Source organism: Ranitomeya variabilis, chromosome 4, assembly GCF_051348905.1.
Source record: "Ranitomeya variabilis isolate aRanVar5 chromosome 4, aRanVar5.hap1, whole genome shotgun sequence".
NCBI classification, from domain to species: domain Eukaryota; kingdom Metazoa; phylum Chordata; class Amphibia; order Anura; family Dendrobatidae; genus Ranitomeya; species Ranitomeya variabilis.
The window spans coordinates 503,443,385-503,461,278 of NC_135235.1; positions in this window are offsets into that span (position 1 = coordinate 503,443,385).

The following is a 17,894-nucleotide window of genomic DNA, read 5'->3' on the forward strand; positions in this document are numbered from 1 at the left end:
GGCCTTGTAAGCTGGTAAGTGTGGACCCACTGCATCATGGACCGGGCTTATCCTGAAGGGATGTGACTAAGTGTCTACCGGGTATTCACTAGGACCTCAGGTGGTGACGATAGATCCAAGTACCACTCCAGGGCAGTCAGCAGGACTGCAGCAGCTTACTGGAAGGTCAGAGGTGCGGGTACGAGGTGTAGTCAGACAGTCTGTTGTCAGGGCAGAGAGTACAGGATCAGAGTACAAAACCAAGGTCAGGAGCAGAGAGATCACATAGAACGGGTACACAAGCGGGGTCAATAACGGGAGAATCCATACAAGCAAACACATAAACACAAAACTAGCAGACTAACAAACTAGGAACCAACATTCAGGCAAACAGTGGCGGGAGGAACTGCCTAATATAGACCCTGCTGGCACAGGATAGGCCAGGGGACCTAATGGCTCCAGGACACATTAGGGTTAGGTTCCAGTAGAGACCGAACACACCACTCTAAGGCTAAATAGGAGTTACATGCTGATGCAGCAGGGTAGAGGAGTGCTGCAAAAGCAAATCAATAAGACGGTCTGACATGAGGAGACGTCGCGCTGTGACCATGGTGAGTAGGGCGACGCTGAGGAGGCATGCAAGTTACCACTTTGACAGCCACATTGTTGTGATTTTTGTAGTGGGCATCACCTTTTTGAATGTCTATTACCAACATAGCTCGTAAATAAGAGCACTATAACCAGGACTATGCAAGAGAAATGGAGCTGATCTGCAGTACTCAGCAGCAAAACCGTTCAAGGTTTATATACAGCCATCGGAGATAATAATAGCCAATCACTGGGGGGTGCCAAATGTTGTAGACCCACTTATCTGATATTGATCACCTGACTTAAGGTTGAGACATCAATATCATATCTCAGATAACCCCATAGCAGTTCTGAGATAACAGCAGGCCTGCCCAGTAGTGAATGTCCAAGTCTCATCTTTAGGGCTTGTTTCCACTTGCGAGGAACACGTCCGTGTCACGCATGTGAAAATCAAGCTCTGGCGCCGGCACTCCAGAGCGGAGTGTGCGGCCGCATAGGAACACATGGAGCCGCACGCTCCGCTCCCAAGTGCTGGCGCCAGAGCTTGGTTTTCACATGCGTGACACGGACGTGTTTCTCGCAAGTGGAAACAAACAATTAGTAGAAGAAGTTCATTACTGAACATGTGCAGCTCACATTCAGACATCCATCAATGTTTTGGATCAGTATTTCTTCGGTCCGTGTGTCCATCTTTAGGGTATGTGCACACGTTGCAGATTTCCTGCAGAACTGCAGCGTTTTTTTTTCAGCACAGAAACGCTGCAGATCTGCAAGTGATTTAAAGTACAATGTAAATCAATGGCAAAAAAAAATGCTAAGCTAATGGTGCGGAAAAATCTGCACGGAAAACGCAGCAGATTCAAAAAGGGAGCATGTCACTTCTTTTGGCAGATCTGCAGCGTTTCTGCACCCATTCCATAATAGAAATCTGCAGGGGTAAAAACGCATGAAATCTGCACAGAATCCACAGTAAATCCGCAGGAAAACCGCACAAAATCCGCAAGAAAAACACATCAAATCTGCACCTGCGTTTTCTGCCAAGAGATGCAGAATCTGCACAGAAAATTCCAGAGGCAAATCTGCAACGTGTGCACATACCCTTACCATCAGTGTGTCATCAGTAATTTTCATAGAAGAATAAAGACATAATTGACAAAGCTTCTCCTATACTGTGCAATGTTAAATATGGACGGTACACAGATAGACTTGCATTTACACTTATCATCAATGATACTGGAGACATGTCTCCGTGAGGTTTGAATGGACACACGGTCTATGAAAAAAATATGGACATGTGAACAGTACCATAGATTTTAAGGGGTATGTGTTCTATCTGTTAAAAAAAATAGCTATAACACGTACATGCAACATTTCGCTCTTAGGCTATGCTCAAATGTTCAGTATTTGGTCAGTATTTTACCTCAGTATCTGTAAGCCAAAACCAGGAGTGGGTGATAAATACAGAAGTGGTGCATATGTTTCTATGATACTTTTCCTCTGATTGTTCCTCTCCTGGTTTTGGCTTACAAATACTGATGTAAAATACTGATCAAATACTGAACTTGTGAATGTGGCCTAATAGAAACACGTCACCACTTCTGTATTTTCACGCACTCCTGGTTTTGGCTTACAAATACTGATGTAAAATACTGACCAAATATTGAACGTGTCAACGTGACCTTACAGATAAAATCTGCATAATGATGTATTTTAATGTTGAAAAGCCATCTAATGTGAAAACAATGTGTTAGATAAATATGAAAAAAAAAACATAAAGAATTTAAAAAAGAAGAAAGCTACCACCTGTCTAAACAGTTGTCCATTGAAAAAAACATAATGTAAAATAGATTTTATTGAAAGTTTGTGCTTTTCAAAAAGAAATTAAAATATGTGCAAAAAAGACACTTTTTTTCTTTGAACTCCCCTTTATTGGAAAAATAGGCTGCCATCACACTAGCAGTATTTGGTCAGGATTTTTCATCATTATCTGTAAGCCAAAACCAGGAGTGGAACAAATAGAGGAAAAGTATAATAGAAACACGTCACCACTTCTGCATTTGTAGCGCCCCCACCGCCGCAGGGCCGAGGGGTACCCGGTACCGGGCCGGCGAGTCTCTGCTCTGGGGTTGTCACGGCGGCCAGGCCCAGTCCGTGACCCTGCCGAGGGGCGCACGGTGTAGGATGTGACGGGTGGAGGTGGTGGTGAGGCTGTAGTGGTGCGGTGCAGTAAATAACGAGGACACCAGGTTGCAGTCTCTTTACCTCTTTACTGAAGATCTCTGGGTCCTCAGTCCGGAATCCGGATAACCAGGCTGCGCAAGTCCGACCGGTCCAATGGCACCTCCAGAGTTCTCTTAGCAGGTGGAAATCTGTGCCTTCCTTCTAGCGCTATGTGTTGCGGTCCTTCCCTGCTGTGCTTACAGAAAGTCCCCACAACTGTTGTGTCTGTTTCTTAAGTTCCCTCACAACTCAATTAGATGATGTTCTGCTAATCCTCCGTCCCTCCCTGGTGTTCTGGTTGGGACGGCACCCGTTTGACGGGTAGGCTCGGAGCTCTTCCGGGACCCTAGAGTCGCCCCTCTCCACAAGTTGCCCCCCAAGACTGCATAGGTGATTTAAGTTAGACAGCCCGCCTTAGACTGACTGTCCTGCCGCTGTTTGGAGTATTGCTTGAAGCTGAATGTTATGATACTCCCTCGGCGTTCCGGCCACCGGTAGTGCGCCTCAGTAGGATGTTGCTTCGGTCTTACAGCACGACTCCTACTGGTATTTCTCCTTTTTGCGTGATCTCGTTTCTCACTCAGCACAATCTATCTCGCTTCTAATCCTTCCTTGGGCACCGCTGCTATGCTGAGCAGGCACGGTCCCGTTACGTTCGTTCAAGTTGCCAAGCCTCTGTCAGGATCCCACCCCTGACAGAGACCCTACTGTATCTTCCCCCACAACACCCTCTGCCACAAGGTGTTGCCTGGTTCCAACCCAGTCAGCTTTCTGATCTAACTTCCTGCCTGACCCCCAGTTTACCCACTATGGTGGGGAGTGGCCTAGTGAATAGAACCCTTAGCTCCCCCCGGAGGCCCGACTGTGAAATGTATTGGTGTCTGTGATACCTGGTCAGATGAACTCCTTCAGTGCCATCAGACGTACCATAGCTCTCCTTAGTGGCGGAGCCACAGTACTGCAACGACCAGGACTCTGGGGCGCTGCACTCCCCCCTGGTTAAACACAGTACTCCGGGACTGAGAAGAAAACAACAATACAGGTTAGCAAAAAGACATACAATTTTTGTGAGTGCAATAACAGTAAGCATATTTAACAGGCTTCCCTTTATGGGAGGTAAGGACACTTGAACATTACAAACATGGTTAAATATCATAGCAACATGCTATAACTAACTTTCTTTTACCCAACCGGGTATTCTACTAAGTGCAAAATTGTTGAACAATAATTTAACATCGCCTTTAAGGATGTACACTCTGAATCCGCTAAAGACCTTCTTATAATCACATTATAAGGCAATTTAACTTTTACATTCTCCTTCTTAAAATATGCAGGACCGCCTGTCCTAACGGCACCAGACCTACTGCCTCTCCTTTCTGTTACAGGACCGCCCCGTTCAGCCCGGGCCTACTGCCTTTTCAACTACTATACACGGTATAGAGCATAACATTACTTTCAGTTTTAGAGCACCGAGCTATTTCTATATGGCTCCTAGGAGGACTCAGGGTTCACCTTCTATCCCCATTGTCTATCAACATTATCAATCATTTTCTTTCGTCAAAACATTATTGCTACCTGTCCTAAAGCAATATCACCGTTTAAGTGCGACAAATGAACATCCCCTTTAAGAGGGGACCAAGTCTCTATGAGGTAGCACGTCTTCTCAAGCTACCAGTCCATACTCAGCAAAGGTTCCAGTGTGGTATCTTCACAAAGAGTCCTTCTTTAAGTAAAACCAGTAGGGAGCACCTTTAATAAGGTGCAAACTATGTACAAAAAGTTTGTATCATGCACTGTTCATGATTGCGGCAGTTCTGGAAACTTTGTGCAAAACTTTAGAAAAATCAAACAAAACAATAGGGATCCCGGGTCAACAAAAGGATCCCCTTAAGACTTAACCCTGGACGGGTCTAGCAGCAACATAAGAGAACAGTAACTATTTACATATATAAAGCATTCATGCTCACTCATTTTTCGGTAGAGAAGGTGGTTTCCTTCCGGGCCTCACCAGACCAACGGGTCGTGCTGCCGATCCAGGAAGTGGTTCTGGTCCCAGCAACGACAGGATCCCTCGCCGCGATGCTCTTTTCACCGAGGATCCGGCACGCCCCCAAGGTACATGGTGGGTCCGGGTTCCCCGCTGCTCCACAGGGTCAGGTTCCATGGCCTTTTCGGCGGGAGGTTCATCTTCGGATGTTGCAGCGGCGGCCTGGAGCACGACGCAACGCTGGACGCCCCGCGCCATCCAGCCAGCCTCGCCTGTTGCCCTCCTCCACCTGGTGTAGGTTACCGCATCACCTGGCTCCAGGTCACGAGCGAACCTTCCTCCGCAGGGCTCCACCTCCTCCCGGTCCACGTGGACTTGTAGCGGCTCCCCGATCTCCTGTATAACCCCTCTTCCATGTCGGGGGTTGAAGGAGACCACTTCACCCCAGTGGGACGATGGGACCTCCGCAACGGTGGTCAGATCAACCTGGGTTGCCGGTTGTGGTCGGTCTCGCCATGCGGCCACCAAGCGCCGCAGGTGTTCGGCCTCTGGCACGATCTTCAGGCCCTGCGTCTGCAGCGCACTTTCAGCCGCGGCCGGGTTGGGAGGAGCAGGGGACACTGGGGACAAACGGACCTCCGTGGGCTGGCCCAGCCGAGCGAGCACGCGGGCATCAGCCTCCAAGCAGCGTGCTATCCGGCGAGCCTCGGCTGCAGCTACACACTCCTCAGACGGTAGCAAGGGGGGTCGGCCCATCGGTGGCTCCGTGAGGGTCAGTCCCCGCAACGTTGGTGCATCTGGGGCTGTGTCGAGTGGCGCAGCCTCAGGCTGAATCGGGTCAGTCCCACGCGGTGCTCCCGGCGTCGCCATCTTTATCTCCTCTCCAGTGTCTTCTTCCCGCGGTCTCTTTCGTGGGCGGCCCCGTCTCCATGTTCTCCACCCTCCAAACAGGATCAGGAGGCGGACCTCAGCTGTTGACGGACACGTCCTCAGGACACAGAAATATTTAGACTGGGCGGCCATTGTTGTTCGCGCTCTCCAGCTTGCCTACGCCCACTCCACGCCCCTCCTCTTCTCCTGCGCTCTCCTCAGCGCTGTAATGGCGGTGGATTTTGGCGGTAAATGGCGCAGCACACAGTCTTTTGCAATAAAGTTCAGTAAATCACAGTTCCAAGGCACACATGACCTGATTCTTCAGGCTTAAGTAGATCCTGTTCGTGATGCCAAGTTTGTAGCGCCCCCACCGCCGCAGGGCCGAGGGGTACCCGGTACCGGGCCGGCGAGTCTCTGCTCTGGGGTTGTCACGGCGGCCAGGCCCAGTCCGTGACCCTGCCGAGGGGCGCACGGTGTAGGATGTGACGGGTGGAGGTGGTGGTGAGGCTGTAGTGGTGCGGTGCAGTAAATAACGAGGACACCAGGTTGCAGTCTCTTTACCTCTTTACTGAAGATCTCTGGGTCCTCAGTCCGGAATCCGGATAACCAGGCTGCGCAAGTCCGGCCGGTCCAATGGCACCTCCAGAGTTCTCTTAGCAGGTGGAAATCTGTGCCTTCCTTCTAGCGCTATGTGTTGCGGTCCTTCCCTGCTGTGCTTACAGAAAGTCCCCACAACTGTTGTGTCTGTTTCTTAAGTTCCCTCACAACTCGATTAGATGATGTTCTGCTAATCCTCCGTCCCTCCCTGGTGTTCTGGTTGGGACGGCACCCGTTTGACGGGTAGGCTCGGAGCTCTTCCGGGACCCTAGAGTCGCCCCTCTCCACAAGTTGCCCCCCAAGACTGCATAGGTGATTTAAGTTAGACAGCCCGCCTTAGACTGACTGTCCTGCCGCTGTTTGGAGTATTGCTTGAAGCTGAATGTTATGATACTCCCTCGGCGTTCCGGCCACCGGTAGTGCGCCTCAGTAGGATGTTGCTTCGGTCTTACAGCACGACTCCTACTGGTATTTCTCCTTTTTGCGTGATCTCGTTTCTCACTCAGCACAATCTATCTCGCTTCTAATCCTTTCTTGGGCACCGCCGCTATGCTGAGCAGGCACGGTCCCGTTACGTTCGTTCAAGTTGCCAAGCCTCTGTCAGGATCCCACCCCTGACAGAGACCCTACTGTATCTTCCCCCACAACACCCTCTGCCACAAGGTGTTGCCTGGTTCCAACCCAGTCAGCTTTCTGATCTAACTTCCTGCCTGACCCCCAGTTTACCCACTATGGTGGGGAGTGGCCTAGTGAATAGAACCCTTAGCTCCCCCCGGAGGCCCGACTGCCGACTGTGAAATGTATTGGTGTCTGTGATACCTGATCAGATGAACTCCTTCAGTGCCATCAGACGTACCATAGCTCCCCTTAGTGGCGGAGCCACAGTACTGCAACGACCAGGACTCTGGGGCGCTGCACATTTATCACCCACTCCTGGTTTTGGCTTACACATACTGATGTAAAATACTGACCAAATACTGCTAGTGTGACGGCAGCCATATTGCAAATATGAAAATGACAGAAATATTAGGACTCATATACAGTATGTTGCGGAAAAAAATGTTTTAAATAACTAAACAAGAAGAAAACTAGAGCTCTCAAAGCTGCATGAAAAAAAGGCCAGTAATGTGCCTGAGCATGAAAAGAAGTCAATAGTCTTGGACTGGTGAAGATTGGTGATTACCACTTTCTTGCAACAACATTGCTAACCTGAAAATTCAGGAGATACACCCATAAAAGTATTCTCAGCTTTGAAGCCTAAAATATGTATAGAGTAGTTTCAGATTCAGCAAAATTGTGGAAGGCATGCTGTACATGTCACAGGTCACAGGTACTCTGTTTCTCTTGCAAATGTCTAATCTTTGCTCCAGGCTCCTGTTTGATCTTATGTAAGGGTGTGACAGGAGCAGTCATACGCCTCTCCCCCTAAAGACAACGTCTGCAGGAACTGTACGGGAATACATTTTAGAATATGGTTTTATTATTTTGTATTGAATTGTGTGAGTAATGTAAAAGTGAAACTCCATTGAATCTTACCCACTTCCCGACATGCACAGCACATATACAGCTTTGCGGGAGCTGAATGCCGTAACGGTACTGTATAGGTAAAACTTGGGGCTTGCCCAATGGTATAAAATTCTGTGGCACACCTGTGGTGTCAAGATGATCACTGCACCCCTAGATGAATTCATTGAGAGGTTTAGTTTGTAAAATGGGGTCACTTATGGGGGTTCTTCTGTTCTGGCACCTCAGGGGCTCTGCCAATGTGACATTGCACCCTCAAGCAAGTGCAGCAAAATCTGCACTGTAATACGGCACTACTTCCCTTCTGAGCTTTGCATTGTGCCTCAAAAGTAGTTTTCGACCCCATATGGGGTATTGGTGTGCTCAGGAGAAATTGCTCAACAAATTTTGGGTTCCATTTTCTACTGTTACCTTTGCGAAAATACAAAATTTTGAGCTAAAAAAACATTTTTGCGGGAAAAAGGAGATTTTTTTTATTTAATTTGATCAACGCTATAAACTTCTGTGAAGCACCTGGGGTTCAAGATGCTCATGACACTTCCAGATAAGTTTCCTTGAGGGGTCTAGTTTCCAAAATGGTGTCACTTGTGGAGGGTTTCCACTGTTTAGGCACATCAGGGACCAAGGCCGGCGTCAGCACCCAGCGTACCCGGCAAGTACCAGGACCCTGGCGAGACAGGGGGGCCCATTCAGGGCCGGCGTTAGGGGCAGGCAGCTGCCAGTGCCTAGGGCCTCCGCTCCCCCAAAGGCCCTCAGCTAGCGGCACATCACACAGCTATGTGGGCTGTTCTATATACTATATGGCTGTGCTATATACTATGTGGGCTGTGTTATAAACTACGTGGGCTGTGTTCTTTACTACATGGCTGTTCTATATACTACGTGGGCCGTATTATATACTACGTGGGCTGTTATATGCTACGTGGGCTTTGCTATATATTACATGGCTGTTCTATATACTATGTGGGCTGTGTTATAATATGTGGCTGTGCTATATACTATATGGGCTGTTATATGATACATGGGATGTGCTATATACTACATGTCTGTTCTATAAACTACGTGGGCCGTGTTATATACTATGTGGCTGTGCTATATACTATATGGGCTGTTATATGCTACGTGGGCTGTGCTATATACTACATGGAAGTTCTATATATTAAGTGGGCTGTGTTATATAATATGTGGCTGTGCTATATACTATATGGGCTGTTATATGCTACGTGGGCTGTGCTATATACTACGTGGCTGTGTTATATGCTACGTGGGCTGGTATATACTACATGGCTGTGTTATATGCTACGTGGCTGTGCTATATACTACGTGGGCTGTGTTATATACTACATGGCTGTGTTTATATGCGATCATGAATCATGGTATGTATTAAAGGGGGGCCCACTGAGACTCTTTCGCCCGGGGCCTTCAAAAACCTGGAGCCGGCCCTGTCAGGGACTCTCCAAACATGACATGGTCTCCGCTAATTATTCCAGCAAATTTTACATTCAAAAAGTCAAATGGCGCTCTTTCCCTACCGAGCCCTGCCGTGTGTCCAAACAGAGGTTTTCTCCCACATATGGGGTATCGGCGTACTCAGGAGAAGTTGCAAAACAAATTGTATGGTGCAATTTCTCTAGTTAACCTTATGAAAATAAAAAATTTGGTCTTAAAGAAAATTTTTGTGAAAAAAGTTATGTTTTATTTTTTCCTTCCATATTCCTTCCATATTCCATAAATTCCTGTGTATAGGTTTTGAGTACCTTGAGGCCACGTGCACATGCTGCAGATTACTCTGCGGATTTTTCCAGACTGATTTTGGTAAATCCACAGGTAAACCGCACTGCGGATTACCTGCGGAATTACTGCGTTTTTTTTGCGGATTTTGTGCAGATTCCACCTGCAGTTTTACACCTGCGGATTCCTATTATGGAGCAGGTGTAAACCGCAGCGGAATCTGCACAAAGAATTGACATGCTGCGGAATAAACAACACTACGTTTCCGCGCGTTTTTTTCCGCAGCATGTGCACTGCGGATTTTGTTTTCCATAGGTTTACATGGTACTGTAAACGGTGGAAAACTGCTGCGAATCCGCAGCGGCCAAACCGCTGCGGATCAGCAGCAAAATCCGCAACGTATGCACATACCCTGAGGAGTGCAGTTTTTAGAATGGTGTCACTTTTGAGTATTTTCTTACATATAGGCCCCCCAAAGTGACTTCAAATGTGATGCGGCCCCTAAAAAAATGGTTTTGTAAATTTTGTTGGAAAAATGAGAAATCGCTGGTCAACTTTTAGCCTATATAACTTCCTAATAAAAAAATTATGTTTAAAAAATTGTGCTGATGTAAAGTAGACATGTGGGAAATATTATTTATTAATTATTTTGTGTGACATGACTCTCTGATTTAAGGGCATAAAAATAAAAAATTTGAAAATTGCTAAATTTTCAAAATTTTCGCCAAATTTCAGTTTATTTTCTCCACAAATAAATGCCAAGTCAGACCATGAAGTGACAGTGGTCAGAATTGAAAGATTGGCCTGGTCAGGAAGGTGAGAACAGGCTTCGGGGTGAAGGGGTTAAAGGTACTAATATGTGTAGTAAATATATTGTGAATGTATAATATATTTTATGTAAAACATTTAGGGAAACTTTAGGGATAAGCTTAGGATAGCATAAGGTATATAGCATGGGATATAGGATATAGCGTTATAAGCTATATACGCTAAGATATAACCTAGGAAAAGTGCAGTCGTGGGAACAATAGATTCAGGAAGTAGATATGCACTTGTTTAGGAACAGTTAAGGGGTTGGGACTAGCCAAGCCACTAGGAGGGGGCAAATTTATATAAATGGGAGCACTTCCTGATAAGAGTTAGATAAGAATAGATAATAGAAGTAATAGCAGAAGTTCAAGGCCTGAGGGCTGGTGGACACAAATGGTTACGGACGGGTTGACAGCATGAAAATGGCTGTGACAAACTTCATCAGATCGCCCCAGGACATCCAAGACCTACGGCCCAAATTAGGCATGGAGAAGCGTGCCTTAATCTCTTTCCACAAGGGAAAGCCAAAAGGGGAATCACTTATGGAAGACAGGAGGGGACTTGTGGGAGCTGCAAAGCTGGACAGAGTATCCCAGGGGCCATGGATGCCAAAGAGGAAAGGGATATCTCAGGCTGAAGGAACTGTAAATGTAACAATGTATTGTGCTGTAACAACAATTGAATTTGGACTGCTCAGTAAAGTTAATTTGTTTGAAAAGGACCGGGTGGATCATATTGAATGTGTGACTGTTCCTGGATAAGGAAGTGGAGGCCTGCGGCCAAAAACATGAATGTAATAGTATACACCCACAGCACAAAGGAAACAGGACACTAATTACTTATGGGGTGTCAAGGTGTGGGAACACAGCAGCCCTTCGACCATGACTACCACCCTGCGCATCTTACTCATGTCACCAGGGCCAGCATTAGGGGCCAACAAATGGGGCCTGGCTATAGGGGCTATAAGACGGGGCCTGATGCCAGCACTGGCTCCACCCCAAACATTGCGCATTCAACTGTATCAGCATCAAATATGCCGATACAGTTGAAAGTAATGATGGAGGAGAATGCGTTAGGTGACGCTTCCTCTCCCATCATTCCCCCTCTGCATCTGACTCAGCGGGCAAGATGACATCACTCTTTTGCATGCCATGCTGTGTCGGGTAGCGGAGGTGGTTAGCAGATGCGCTGCAGAGACTGGAGCAGAGGGGGAACGAGGAGAGGTGAGAATGTATTTCTTTTTTTAAAAAGTCAGTGAGTATGTGGTGTAACAGACTTTGTGGTGGAACCACTGTGAGTCTGTGACGTGATCTGAGGAGTTTGGAGGGGCGTGACTAGGTGCTTCACCAAGTCCGACCTCGGATACACGGCGGCTGATGATACCGCGACCCAAGGAAAAATGAGGGAGGTAGGACCAGGTGCTACTCCAGGACTGACCTCGGGTAGATGGCAGCTGGCTACCAAGGGGCCGGAGGCAGGAAGGGCCAGGGATGGTAGACTTGACAAGCACAGGCAGGCATGGCTGATAGGCAGAGAGATACGGCTGATAGGCAGGCAGACATGGCAGACAGGTAGGTGGACACGGCTGATAGGCAGGCGGGCATGGCAGATAGGCAGGCTGGTGGTCACGGCCGATAGACAGACTGGTGGGTACAGCTGATAGGCAGGCTGGTATACAGGAATACGAGTACTGGAACCTGAGAACTAACAAGAGTGTTATGAAACAAACTTACAATATGGAGGTGCCTTAAATAATGTGTTCCCCAGCCATTAGCTGGGGACACTTTAGGATGGCGCACTGTTGCTTTAAGACGCCGGGACCTGAGAACTCCTATTACCCACGGCGCTCTTGCTGAGGTCAGATAGGTAAAGTGAGTTCTTTGGCTGTAAACTCCCAGGACCTGTCTGGCGGCACCGCAAGCAGGTGAACTTTCTCACGCTGGCGGTGCCCAGACAGGTAATAGGAATTCACAAGGAGACACTGAGCACACGCTGCTCAGAGTCTCTGCTGGATGAAAGGCTGTATGGTCGCATCATGGAACCATGCAGCCTGCAATGTAGATGTAGCAGAGCTAGACCAGTCATGGACCAAATGGATTATCATCTTCCCTGTGGAAAGGTGAGGTATATTGTTTGTTTTTTTAAACTGTTTTACAGAAGACCATGGCATCGGGGGAATGGGTGAGGTCGTAAGTATGGTTTAAATAAGATTTATTAAAGGAGTTTGTGTCATTCTTTCAATTAAAGGACTTTATTCTGGGTGTCTCTGTGATATACAATATGATTATGGGGTTAGTAATGGGGGCGTCTCTCCATTACTAACCTTGGGGCATGATGTCACCTTACAATACAAAGGTGACATCAACCCCCCCTCAACTATCACCCCACTTGCCACCGCTACAAAGCAAGTGGGAAGAGTGAGGCTAAGTGGCAGAATTGGCACATCTTAGAGATGCGCCTTTTCTGGGGCAGTGTCACGGGAGACCTATGTAGGAAATAGCTAATAACCCGGGCCCCTGCGATTTCCCTCAGACTAGGGAAACCCTGACTGACCCTCTCCCAGAGTTTACACTGATGGTGTGCATGTCTGGGCCTCCACCCTCACCCTATCTCCTGTTTCAACCCTAGGCTGAAACCACCCCCCCCCCCCACCAGTGAAGAGACCACACTCCAATACCCACAGTTAGCACATACAAGGATAACGGAAAAATAAGCACCACGCCGCAGTCACTCAGGAATACACTATAAATGCAAAGGGCAAAACAAATACAAATATGGGAAGGAGAAAATAAGACAAAGGGAAATACACCACCAGCAACGATACTCCAACTACTTAGATCACCACTCCAGACCGAGATAACAACGCACAAGACAGAAGCTATAATCAGCGACGCCCAATGTTCAGGAGAACTATTTAAAGGCAGTGGGCATGACCCAGCTTCCAATCCGAGCACCAGCTAAATTAACCCCGGACCAGCTAGATAAAATCTAGCCGACGCCAATGAGCGCATAGTGGACAAAAGCGGAATTACCGCTGTCTGTCGGACGACCTGGTCTGAACAGCGTCTGACATGACAGGCAGCTGAGAGCTAATGTTTTTAGCCTGGGGGGCCAGCATCCATGGCCCCTTCATAGGCTATTAATATCAGCCCGCACCTGTCTGCATAGCCTTTGCTGGTTATTAATAATAGGGGTCCTTACGTCATTTTTCGGAGGGTCTCACATTTGAATAGCCAGTAAAGGCTAAGTATACAGTTGTGAGCGGATATTAATAGTCTGGGAAGCTCCATGGGCATTACCCCTTCCCAGACTATAAACATCAGCCCCCAGCCATTGGCTTTCCCTCTGCTGGTTAAGAAAATTACACTGGAGCCCACATCATTTTTTTCAGAAAAATAATCTTTTATTAATTACATGTACAGTAAGCCGCACACGCACTGTACTAATTGTATATGTCACTAATATTTGCATATCTATCTATTCTATATGTATTTACTGTATGTAATCCATCTATTCTGTCGGCTCCTGCTGTATTTTACTGTACGCGGCTGCTGAATTGCCGGCTTTTGTTCCATCTATGTAATATACATATATATATATATATGTGTCATTGACATCTATATGTATGTGTATGTATCTATTCTATCTATTCTATTGTAACCTGTCATGCTGTGATATTACTATATGAAGCAGATGAATTGCAGGCTTTTCAAATGCTATTGATGTGTAAAAATTGGACAGCACTCGCATGGTCCTAATGCTGTGTGATTTTTTTTCTCGCACCCATTGACTTCTATTGCAGGATGCGATCTGTTTTCCGATTACAATCACAGCATGGTGCGAGTTTTTTCAAGTCCGATCGTGATTTGATCCGAGCTGGAAAAATTAACACAGATGAACACACAATGATAGAATAACATTGGTCTGAATGCAATCCGATTTTTAATTGGATTGCATATGTCCGATTTCATCGCAAGTGAGAATAAGCCTGTATGCTCCTGATAACTTGATACTCTAAGGGAATAGATTGATCTACTAGTGATCGTTCCATACTCGTCATTCTTCCTCAGCCTGTGTAAAGGGGCCGGGAAGCAAGTGTCGGACAACTTAAATATTGTCGATCACTCTCGTTTAATGTCCTGAACTCAGCGCATGTAAATACAACCAAAATGTTTCTGTGTGATGGTGCAATATGTGAGAATTTGGGGCACCACTTTCAACCTTTGCCCAAGGCCAGCCTAAAGCCGGCCCTGCATGTCACAGGTCAAAGTGTCCCATCTCTCCTGCAAATGTCTAATCTTTGCTCCAGGCTCTTGTTTGATCTGTAAATATGTTCCAATTAGGTAACTTTTGAAAAAAGCTAAAATGTGCAAACATGCTAATGCTCAAAGTCCAGAAGACCGATGGTAACCTAAAATATCATGAAAAGACATTGCGAGAGCTTGTTATTTTGTGCTTCTTTAGCTTTAGTGTTTTAAAGGAGTTGTCCAGGGAGTGGTTGCCTTTATATGGCTATAGCTTATCATGTCTTCCCCATAGGGCACACATGAGCACGCTGTCAAACCAAATATTCATATGTGGGGGTCTCTGGAGAGACAGTTCTGAGATGAATGCTCATCTGGCCGACACCATCTAAGGTGTATGGGTATCATAAGATTTTCTGCAATCACCTTAAATACAATATAATAATTTATCATATGTACTGTTACGCCATTACTGTATTTTAATGATGATGGCAGGTTTTTAGAAATATTATTTTTCTTGCGCCCCTAAGGGAAGAAAACAAGTTAATGTTTATAGCTTAAAGTCCCTAAAATTACAAGGTTAAACTGAGTCAACAAGATCCCTAAATCCATTTTCCACGCTTGAGATATTTTTGAGGTTGACTGAAAAGCCTCTCACTGCAGAAGTGATTGACCTATGACCATCTTTTGTCTCTATGGGCAAGAGGTCAAAGGGTCTCAGTAGACGTTAAAAAAAAAAGTCCTGAACTATGGTAGAAACTATTTGTAGGCAATGGAGCAGAAATATCACTTGCACATTGGAAAATACATAATTTTTGCAAAGGCAATTGATATATAGGCCATACAAATCTATAATAAAATGTCTGGATAACATTTTTATTACAACATAGGATGAGTATATCGTATTGTTATGCACTGCTCCTTAGTACGGGTCTGGTAACAAGCATTCACAGAGTAAGGGCTGATTCAGACGTCAGTGAACTTTTCATATGAGAAAATCAGTCCAGGTTTTTCATGGTTTTCTATCGGAGTTTCATTAGAAGTTGGTCAGTGTATCAACTTTTACCATAAGAATTTGGTCAGGGTTTCATCAGTTTTCTCAGATGTGATAATAAAAATATTGAATGTTTCTCAAGCTTCTCCTATAAAACAGTCTGTGAAAAACACACAGATAGCATCAGCAAACCAAATGCTAAAGCCCCCGTCTCACTAAGCGAGATCGCTAGCGAGATCGCTGCTGAGTCACAAGTTTTGTGACGCAACAGCGACCTCAGTAGCGATCTCGCTATGTGTGACACGTAGCAGCGACCAGGCCCCTGCTGTGAGATCGCTGGTCGTGTCGGAATGGCCTGGACCTTTTTTGATCGTTGAGGTCCCGCTGGGTAGCACACATCGCTGTGTTTGACACCTTACCAACGACCTCGTTGACGACTCAGACACTGAATCGTCATAATAGTTCCCATGTGAGATCGTTGTACAGGTCGCTACAGGTCGCTGGTGAGATGTCAAACAGTGAGATCGCAGCTGTGATCGTTAGTAAGATCTCACTGTTTGACATCTCACCAGCGACCACATAGCGACGCAGCAACGATCCCTGACAGGTCGTATCGTTGTCGGGATCGCTTTAGCGTCGCTAAGTGAGACGGGGCCTTAAGGGTATGTGTACATCGTGTCTTTTTCAGGCTGATTCCACCCCAAAATAGAGCTTTGTGCACAGTTATGCCAAAACGACACTTAACAGTATAGAGTGAAAGCCTCCGGCGGCAGAGCTACAACAAGAACCACGGCAAAGCTGCGAGTGAAGGCTCCCAAGTCAAACAACCGCCAGCATTTTCCTGAACCTGCTTCGAATGGAAAAGCTGATGGCTATGATGCCATCTAAATGATGCAATGTGCGCATATGCTCAGGGTATCTGCATACTGAGCTTTTCATCACATTCACAGGTTCAGTATTTGGTCAGTATTTTAGATCAGTATTTGTGAGCCAAAATGAAGAGTGGGTGATAAAGACAGAAGTGGTGACGTGTTTCTATTGTACTTTTCCTCTGATTGTTCCACTCTTGGAAATAGTGACCAAATACTGAACGTGAACGTCTCCTTTGCAGAAGAAACTGAGGGAAAGCTCTTCAAATCCACCTTAAAAACTTGAAGTTTCTGTTCAGTTTGCGCTCTAAAAACAAAGCAAAAAGACTCAGTGTGCAGATACGCTAAGACTCTGGGCACTAGTGATGTGTCGTTGTGCACATTCACATGGCATAGCTTAGATACAAGTGCTGCAGCCAAGTTTTTCCAGGCAAAACCACTTCAGGAAAATGTCTTTTAGGCCGGTTTCACACGTCAGTGGCTCCGGTACGTGAGGTGACAGTTTCCTCACGTACCGGAGCCACTGACACACGTAGACCCATAAAAATCAATGCATCTGTGCAGATGTCATTGATTTTTTGCGGACCGTGTCTCCGTGTGCCAAACACGGAGACATGTCAGTGTTCGTGGGAGCGCACGTATTACACGGACCCATTAAAGTCAATGGGTCCGTGTAAAACACGGACCACAAACGGATGGTCTCCGTTTGCAGTCCGTGTGCCGTGCAGGGGACAGTGCTACAGTAAGCGCTGTCCCCCCCACTGGTGCTGAAGCCGCGATTCATATGTTCCCTGCAGCAGCGTTTGCTGCAGAGAAAATATGAATAATAGTGTTTAAAATAAAGATCTATGTGTCCGCCGCCCTCCCACCCCCTGTGCGCCCCCCCGCTGTTCAGAAAATACTCACCCGCTCCCACGTTGGCTGTCACTCCTTCCTCTCTGCCCCGCGCCTTCTACTGTATGCGGTCACGTGGGGCCGCTCATTTACAATCATGAATAGTCGGCTCCGCCCCTATGGGAGGTGGAGCCGCCTATTCATGACTGTAAATGATCGGCCCCACGTGACCGCATACAGGAGAAGATGGGGCCAGACCAGGAAGCCGCGACAGCCAACGTGGGAGCGGGTGAGTATTTTCTGAACAGCGGGGGGGGGGGCGCACAGGGGGTGGGGGGGCGGGGGACACATAAATCTTTATTTTAAACACTATTATTCATATTTTCTCTGCAGCAAACGCTGCTGCAGGGAACATATGAATCGCGGCTTCAGCACGATGCAGGGTACCACACGCGTGGGTACCACACGCTCCGTGCGGTACCCACTCGCCATACGGGCGGCACACGTGTGCCGCACGTATGGCCTACGTGAGTTCACAGGCACACGGACACGGATAACTCCGGTACCGATTTATTCCGGTACTGAAATTATCTGGACGTGTGGGACAGCCCTTACTCTGCACTTTGAGGTATAGAGAGCAGGCG